The sequence below is a fragment of the Pan troglodytes genome, chromosome 5 (assembly GCF_028858775.2).
Source record: "Pan troglodytes isolate AG18354 chromosome 5, NHGRI_mPanTro3-v2.0_pri, whole genome shotgun sequence".
In the NCBI taxonomy this organism is placed as follows: Eukaryota; Metazoa; Chordata; class Mammalia; order Primates; family Hominidae; genus Pan; species Pan troglodytes.
Window position 1 is genome coordinate 78,702,098 of NC_072403.2, and position 8,186 is coordinate 78,710,283.

Genomic DNA, 8,186 nt, shown 5'->3' on the forward strand with positions numbered 1-8,186 from the left:
GCAGAAAGGCCTGGCTGTGAATTTTGAAACTTACGCTTCTTTTATATCATGGATTCTGCCATCTGAGTTATACTTCCACTCAAATCCTGTCCTTGTTCAAACATTCTGGTATTAGAAAATGGAAAAAGTAAATCAGATGAAATGGGATACAGTGTCCATATAAATCTAAAAACTTAGAACAGGAGAAATTACTGTTAATTTAAGGCAGAATATTTTTCCTCAAATATAAATGCAATTATGCAATAATTATTGGAATGAATTAGAAATTCATATCTTTAAAGTTAAAATGATGCATAACTTTACTATTCTAAATCAATAAAGCATAACTTGTGTAAATCATTGCTAATATATGCCTAAATTATGCAAATTAATAGGTTTAAAATTAATTTAATACATTATACAAATTAATAGATTTAAAATTAATTTAATACAAATCAGTATTAAATTAATATTACTCAATAACTACTAAAATAAATAATTAGTCTGACCAAATAAAATGGTGATGCAATTAGGAAGATGTTTTACAAAGAATAAAAATACCAATTTGATTTTGGGTGATCAGAAATAAAAATTTATTCAGGATATAGCTTTTTTTCCTGCTATAGAGAACCCTCTTATTCTCTAGATTTACATCAAATTGTCAAAAATAAGGAAATTCACAAATGCATAGAAATTAACACATTTTATATGTGTATTAAACTGTGCTAAATCTTCCATGTATTACAATTAGGTATTATTTACAAGAATACCTCATTCAGGCCGGGAGCAGTGGCTCATGCCTGTAATCCCAGCACTTTGGGAGGCCGAGGCGGGCGGATCACGAGGTCAGGAGATCGAGAACATCCAGGCTAACGTGGTGAAACCCCGTCTCTACTAAAAATACAAAAAATTAGCCAGGCGTGGTGGCGGGTGCCTGTAGTCACTGCTACTTGGGAGGCTGAGGCAGGAGAATGGCGTGAACCCGGGAGGCAGAGCTTCCAGTGAGCCGAGATCGCACCACTGCACTCCAGCCTGGGAGACAGCAAGACTCTGTCTCAAAAAAAAAAAAAAAAAAAAAAGAATACTTCATTTAGGATAATTGCAAAAAAAGTTAAGCACACTTGACGAAATAAGAGGAAAATACTAGGGTAGGTGTAGGTAATACATTCTTTAATTTAAAAAGACTATATATACATATATATATACATATTTATATTTATATGAAGACAAAGATAGCGGCTTGAACATCCATTACTGTGATCCTGCCTTAATGTCTATAAATAAGATGACTTTTAATACATTGAGTCTGTGTTGAGTTTTACTTTTCATAGTCACAGAGTTCATATATATATAGAGAGAGAGAGAGAGAGAGAGAGAGTTCATATATATATATATACACATACACACACACACACACACACACATATGGCTTTGACCTGTGAAATATACACTATTCAATATAGTGAAAAATTAGTGGAATATCTGCTCTGAAAACTTGCTTTAATGTAGGGGAACCAGGCAATAACAAAATAAAAATATAAATATATAATATGTCCTGTAGTTACATGTGTTATGAATAAAATAAAACAGACTGGGGAGAGTAGAGAACACTGGGGCCCAGAAGAGGAGTTGCTATTTTATGGTAGAGGAAAGCTCTCTTTAAATGTCAACAGGAAGCTAAAGTAAATGAAGAACCACACTATGTGGATAACCAGGATAAGAATACTCCAGTCAGAAAGGGTAGCAAATTCGTAAGTTCTGAAATTGGAGATTACTTAGAGCTGCAATAAACACCATGGAGGCCATTACGGGCCTATCACAATAAATGAAGAGAAAGATAGTGGCTTGAACATCAATTATTGTGATCCTGCCTTAATGTCTATAAACAAGATGACTGTTAATACATTGAGCCTGTGTTGAGCTTTGCTTTTTATGGTCACATAGTTCAGGATGTATATCTTCACTGGGAGCATCTATCATATCAACTTGCTGTCCATTGATCTTGAAAGATGAAGCATTGTTTTTGGGTGTCTAATTTTGTTTTGAAGTTGATTAAACAAATTAGCAAAATTTTGGTAAATAATTCTAATAGAAAAAATATAATTTAAAAATAATTTTAAAAGGATAAAAGAATAAAGCATATGCATATAACTTTATATTGAGAGATGAAATAGGAATACAAACTCAATTACATATCATTGGTGGTAGCATAAATGTTTATTATGTATTTAGAATTGTTTATCATTTAACATCAATTATAAAATGGCAGTTTACAGTCATCAACAAATCTTGTTTATTAACTAGAAAAAGCTATATTTTATTACAAATGAAAAAATAAATAAATATAAAATAATTTTATTATTTTTCATTTTATTTTGATGACTCTGTAACAGGACTTAACTCTAGATTTATAATGCATGTTTGAAAGGAATAGAATATGTCACAGATCAATATTTTGCTTTCTTTAAACTATTCTTTCATACGATCTGGAAGGAATTAATTAAAACATATTATTGCTTATGTGTACATACACATAAGCAGACAAACACTCTTAATCAACCTAGAAGCTGTATGGGATAATGGAAAGAATATAGGTCTGTGGTTGGGCTTATCTTTAACTCCTGTCTCCAGCAGTAAAATGTATACATGCTCTGGGAATTTGCTTAATTTGAACACTGTTTGAAGAATGGGGATATTAAATATTTATGACAATACCCCTCATGAAAAGATGATTTAAATATTAGTCATAACACATATAAAATAAGCATATACACTTTTAATTAACATCAGTAGTATTTTTATTGTGTACTTTTTATGCCATATTAAATAAGTCACATACATAGTCAAATACAAGGTAAACAAATGCAAAGCATGTAATCAAAACCCTGTAGGGAAACCTCATTATCTTTGAATATTATGGAAGTAATTTCTGTCATGTTTTATTAGTTTTATAGACAATGATTTAGAGGATTTCTTGGTTTTCTTATTACTGAATATTAAAGGATAAGAAATGTAGCATATTCTTTGATTCCATGTTTAACAGATTCTTCAGCACTATCGTGTCAAAAATTGTTCAATAGGTGATAAATGGACAAATGAATTCAAATAACAATAAACAAATCTGGATAAGTTCACCTGAGATATATGTCAAATATCTCTAAAGTAACATTAAATGCTTAACTTATGCAATACACATCATTGTCACCTAAATATTAAAATCATTTATTTTCTCTTTTTTCCATTCTGCTTAGTGGGAAGTGGCTAGCAATATAACAAATGTCTCAAACTTAGAGCTCTACTTTGATTGTTCTAAATCATTTTATAAATTCAGTTTTAAATACACTGAGGCCAAAAAAGAGCAATAAATATGCTCGTGTTTTTGAAATAAAAAATAAAAAGTTTTTTTTTGAGTTACTGCCATGTTGCATACCATAACAATGTATTAGTAATTAATTCAATTTATATGACATGTTTTTCTAATGATCTTTCTTACATATTATTAAATGTTTATTTTATATTTAAATTATTTCAAGGTGATGAAAACTAAACAGGAATTAAAAGACTGCTCTCTCAATCTCAAGAGTAAATTAACAGTATATTATTAGTTTGTTTTTTGGAATAAATAGCAGATTTGAAAATTGTTTTTAAGTTTCTTATACTCTCTGACACTGTCTTTTGCTCTTTCTTTTAATCTCCTTGCACACACACACACACCACACACACAGAACATACAGTAGATAGCCCCACCCTTACATGATTCTTTACCTTTCACTTCATCTTACCCTTCATTATCACAGCCTTAACAACCCTCCACCTCCTATTCCTACATGAAACAGGATCAAACAACCCCCTAGGCATCCCCTACATGCACACACTACATACACATACAATTTTGGTTACTAAGCCCAGAACAACTATGAATAGTTTGTGTTCTCTGTGGTAATCAATGGTCTCTGGTGATCTGAAAGTTGGGATACATGTATGAATAAGATACCAGGTGGCAAATACTACACTAAGTATTTAGCATGTGCTTAGAGTGAAATTCACCATTTAAAGTAATGGTGTCTGCCTTAAAAAGGATCATACTAAACATCAGGAAACATTATTTATTGCTCATTACTTTTTTCTGTAAAATGAATTATGATAAATTCTTTAAAAGTCAGTGATATGTGTTATGTACTTTTGCATACTTTTGTACTTAGAACTGTATCTTTTTCATAGTAGTAGCAAAAATACATATCAATTCCTAGGCAATGGCCAATGACCTAATCACTTAATCAGCATTTAAAAAGAAATAGTCGAAAGGAGTGTAGATACAAAGGTCTGGGTAGAGGTATGTCAATGAACATACGGTAATGAGCATGCAGTGATAAGATTTTTATCACATAAATAAGAATCCACCATGAAAAAGTACTAAATAGCTGAATAGACTAAAAACTTGGTCAGTTGATCATTCACCAAAGAGCTGGTAAAAGGGACACAATAGTACAGAGTAGCCATGGTGATAGATGAAGGATATGGATGGGACCAACAGCGTAGTCTCACTTACCGCAATCAGCTTTGTTACTGCTATCCTTGAATGTCCAACCTATAAGCAAAAAAGTCTAATGCTGAACCTCCAGTATGGCATTATTCCTTGAGAAGTTAAAAAGCCATTCGATTACAAATCAAGTACATTGGGACCCTTTCTTCTTTCAGAGTCCACAGTTTGTTTTTTGTTTTGTTCTGTTTCTATTTTGTTTTTCTTTTCGTTTTGCTTTGTTTTTTTTGTACAGCGATAGATACCTATTATGCACATGGAGTTGCCTTCCCCGTAGGTAGAGTCTCAGTCAAAAACTGTCTGGAGGTTTGCAGCATTCCTTACCAACAGACATAACCCCTCTTCCTCCACCAAACAACAAAACAACAACAACAACAAAAAAGACAAAAACTTCCAGTGATATAAAATTTCACAGCAAAGAAGGTGTAAAATTGAACCCAATACCAAAGAATTGTATCCACACATCCTAGAGCACTGAAACTGCCTCCTAGGCTCAGCTGAAACACAAGAATAGAGAAATACTCTTTAAAAATAAGGCATTATACATCAGATAGAGTATACTCATTAAAGCAATAACCTCTGTATGTTGTTGTGCCCCCAAAAGAGGAGTGAATGGGTCCAAAAACCAAGAGAGGTAACCTGAGAGGCAGAGGTTCTGGTGAGCCGAGATGGCACCACTGCACTCCAGCCCAAGCGACAGAGTGACTCCAAGGGGGTGAAGGGGTAGGGGATAGCATTGACTTTATATACCATCTCACTCACTGGGATCTCAATGGTTTCTGTCCCTGCAAATCTGGTTCCTCAGGTTTAGAAGTCCTGGTTCCCAAAGTGAGAACACTGGCCTGAGAACACAGCAAGTGTTCCATTATATTACAAAGTTATGATTGCCACTGTGACACTTTAACTTCTTCTGTTCAGGGAACAACAGGAGAAAGGAGGAGTCTCAGCCGTGACGGGTTTGTAATTCATATCAGAAGCTGGATATAGGGCTGCTTTTACACAAAGCAGTTGGGATATTTACAGAACACAGTTGATCCACTTCGGTACCTCTTGGTACTCTCTTGCTTTGTTATAAATTTGCATGCCTGTGTGCAGCAACCCAAGCTGAGAAGAGTGCATTCTCGAGGGCTTATACCCTTCAGAATGAAGGTTGAATCTAAAATGTGTCTCTTATTAATAGTATATAGTTGGATCATGATTTTTGTGTGCGTGTGTGTGTGTTTCTTTAATCTCAGTTTTTTTATTGGAATGACTAATCCATTTATAATTCATACAATTATTAATAATGTGGGATTCACATCTGTCAAGTTCCTAGTTGTTTCCTATATGTCTTAGGTCATTAAGTTTCTCTATTCCTGTCTTCTATTAAATAGATATTTTCTAATGTTCATTTTAATTCACCAGATGTTTCCTTTTACTATATTTTAGGTTATTTTCCTATTGGTTTCCTTGAGGATTATAATTAGCATGTTAGCTATAATCATCTAGTTCAGATTTATAGCAATTTATCTTACATACAATATAAAATATCAAGTTAGTTCAACTTCTTCTCTCCTCCTTTGTACTAGTGATGGTACAATTTTATGACTATTGCTGTACACAGGTCTATGCATGCTTTAAACTATATTCTTTGTCATGTGTGCCCATGATAGATTCAACTTATTTAGCTTATTGAACAGCTAGTAATCGAACAGAGAATTCTACAAATACCGTGAACCAGTAAGACATATGAATTATAAAGAAGAAGAAGAGTTACAAACTAAAACTACATTTATACTGTTTTTTAAATTATTATTTTTACCTATGTAGTTACCTTTTCCATATACTTTCTCTTTATTTCTTGGCATAGATTCAAGTCATTCAGCAGTGTTTCTTCATTTGGCCATATGATATTTCTGTACTATTTTTTACAGAGTAGGGCTACTAGCTATGAATTCTCTCAGGCTTTCTTTTTAATTAATTCAAGAATGTCTATATTTTTCCTTTATTTTAGAAGCATAGTTTTGCTGGCTAGATAATTATTGATTGACAGTCTTTTTTTCCCCAACACTTTAATATGTCATTTCACCACTTATGGCTCTAGTGCTTCTGATGATTAGTCAGCTGTTGAACTTACTGAAGCTCCCTTGTATATTTTGAGTCATTTTTCACTTGCCACTTTAAAAATTATCTGTTTTCTACTATGCTCACTCCTGGATGTGAGTTAAATCACACCCCAAACCTCGGTATCACACAATATACTTTTGTAACAAACATGTGCGTGTAGCCCCTGAATCTAACATAAAAGTTGGAAAAAAATATCTTTTTGGCTTTCAACAGTTTGACTATGACGTTTCTAGATGTTTATGTTTAAACTCTTTGAGTTATCTCCTTGGGAGTTTTTTGAGCCTTTTTAGTGTATCCATTAATGTGTTGTTGTTTTTTTTAAACACTCTTGGAAAATGAAGATTAAGGCAAAGTTTAGACTTTCCAAAGTCACAGATATTATTCCTGCCACTTTTTGTCTCTCTTTTCTTCTGACACTCTCAACACATGTCAATAAGCGTGATGATGCCCTGGAGGCTACTGGAGCTCTGTTGATTGTTCTTTCTCTTTTTTTTTAAAGACTAAATAACCTCAATTGGTATATCTTTGAATTTTATGATTTGTTCTCTTGCCAGATGAAAATGTTGTACCTCTGTTTCATTTCAGTTATTATACTTTTCAAATTTAGCATTTACATATGGTTCTTTTTTAAAAATTATATTTCTTTATATTGTCATTGTAAACATCATTCTATATTTTCTTTTCATTCTTTGTGCATAATTTTCTTTAGTTCTTCGAACATATTTTCAATCTTTTTTTTTTGGTAGCAGGGAGTCTTTCTGGTAAAGACCAGAAAATCTACTAGACACATTCTAAAAGAGTTGTAAAACTGAAAAATATATTTTAATAGCTAATTTAAAAACTTTTGTCTAGTAAGTTCAACATCTGGGCTTCATCGTTGCAGTTTCTATTGACAGTTTTGCTTGGCTTTTCTTCTGTGTGTGGTTCATACTTTCGTGTTTCTTTTTGTACCTCATTTTTTAACAATCACACATATTAAATAATACAGCATGGAAATACAACCATGGAAATCAATTTTATCCCTTGTCTTCAGAGTTGTGTTATTGCTGCTATTATTATTGTTCTTTGTTCATTTAATGACTTTCCTGAACTAATTCTTCAAAATATTGATATAATTTGGATGTGTGTACTTGCCCAAATCACATATTGAAATGTAATCCCAATGTTGGAGGTGGAGCCTGGTGGGAGGTGACTAAATCATGCAGGTGGAATTCTCATGAGTGGTGATATAATTTGCCTCTGTGTCCCAACCCAAATCTCAAATTGTAGCTCCCATAGTTCCCGCTACCATCCTCCAGACACCAGAATGGTAGATCCACCAACAGCTTGAACCCTGTGCCTGGAAAAACCGCCGACTCTGAGCACCAGTCAGTGAAAGCAGCCAGGAGGGAGGTTGCAACCTGCAGAGCCACAGGGGCAGAGCTGCCCAAGTTCAGGGTAACCCACCTCCTGCAACAGCATGACCTGGAAGTGAGACATGGAGTCAAAGGAGATCATTTTGGAGCTTTAAGATTTGAATGCGCTGCTGGATTTTAGACTTGTGTGGAGCCTGTAGCCTCTG

General features: G+C 33.5%; 1 non-coding gene across 1 annotated transcript; it reads right to left on the reverse strand.

Moving 5' to 3' along the window:
* Positions 1 to 7,374: 7,374 nt before the first annotated feature.
* LOC112209639 (U7 small nuclear RNA) lies at positions 7,375 to 7,436 on the reverse strand. The gene has a single exon (XR_002944463.1). It is a non-coding gene; the product is annotated as a U7 small nuclear RNA (small nuclear RNA).
* Positions 7,437 to 8,186: the final 750 nt, after the last annotated feature.